The following is a 1,273-nucleotide window of genomic DNA, read 5'->3' on the forward strand; positions in this document are numbered from 1 at the left end:
AGCCCTGGGGGGATTTAACAGCCGGGCAGAGGCGGTGCTGAGGGCCAGGGGTTGGGGGTGGACACGTGCAGTTTGGCTCAGTGATCTTGGAGGTCTTTTCCAACTTAATGATTCTCTGGTTCTATGATCGCATCCTGTAACACTGCTGAGAAGAGCGTAAACGTGCACAAGCCAAGTGCGTGCTCTGCCCCGCGCTGAGGTCATCACTGAAGGAGCGGGACGCGGTGACCTCACAAACCTGCCTGTGTTCAGAGATGACCTCACTGCAGCTCAGTCCAAGGCAGCCTGGGCACACAAGTAGCCATGTCCTGGAGCCGCACATGGGCGTACACCAAGCAAACCTCTAAAGATGCATCTTTCCTCTAAAGGAAAGAAGCTTTATTAAAGAAATTCTACTTTTTTTTTTTTTTTTTTTTTAGTTTGCTTTACTCTGCTGTCATTTGTGCTTTGCTTGGTAGCAGTGACTACGGCAGATGTGGAGGGAGTTGATGGCTCCCAGATCCTGTTTTCTCATCATCCAGCTAATGACCTTGCCCTGCAGCCAGCACTTAATTGTGCGAGCAATGCGTATTTTATTTGCATGGTCCCTACAGCCTTTCATAAGGAGATAATGTTAAGGATGTGATGTCATCCGCTCCTCTCTGGGCCGCAGAGGTAGCAGATGAGGGTTTTCCTGTAGATGTCGCCATTACTTTGTGCAGAAACTGAGCTTAAACTGCAGATGAACTAGAGGTCCCTTCCAACCTGAAATATTCTATGATTCTATGAACGCCGGTGCGTCAGATGCCCAGTTCAGTTTGGTTACGACACCGGGGTCGTCTTCAGGAACATTTTACGTCCCTTGAGCTTGTGATGGGGTGACCCTGGCTGGATGCCAGGTGCCCACCAAAGCCGCTCTATCGCTCCCCTGCTCAACAGGGCAGGGGAGAGAATGTATATCGAAAGGCTCGTGGGTCGAGATAAGGACAGGGAGAGATCACTTGCCAGTTACCATCATGGGCAAAATAGACTCAACTGGGGGAAATCAGTTTATTTTATTACTAGTCAAATCAGCGTAGGAGAGGATAAAAAACCTGAATCTTAAACACCTTCCCCCCACCCCTTCCTTCTTCCTGGGCTTAACTTCACTCTCAAATTCTCTCCCTCCTCCCCCCAAGCAGCACAGGGGATGGGCAATGGGGTTAGGGTGAGTCCATCACATGCTGTCTGTGCCGCTCCTTCCTCCCCAGGGCAGGACTCCTCACACTCCTCCCTGCTCCAGCCTGGGGTCCCC

The sequence above is a fragment of the Egretta garzetta genome, unplaced genomic scaffold, assembly GCF_000687185.1.
Source record: "Egretta garzetta isolate BGI_Z169 unplaced genomic scaffold, ASM68718v1 scaffold265, whole genome shotgun sequence".
Lineage (NCBI taxonomy): Eukaryota > Metazoa > Chordata > Aves > Pelecaniformes > Ardeidae > Egretta > Egretta garzetta.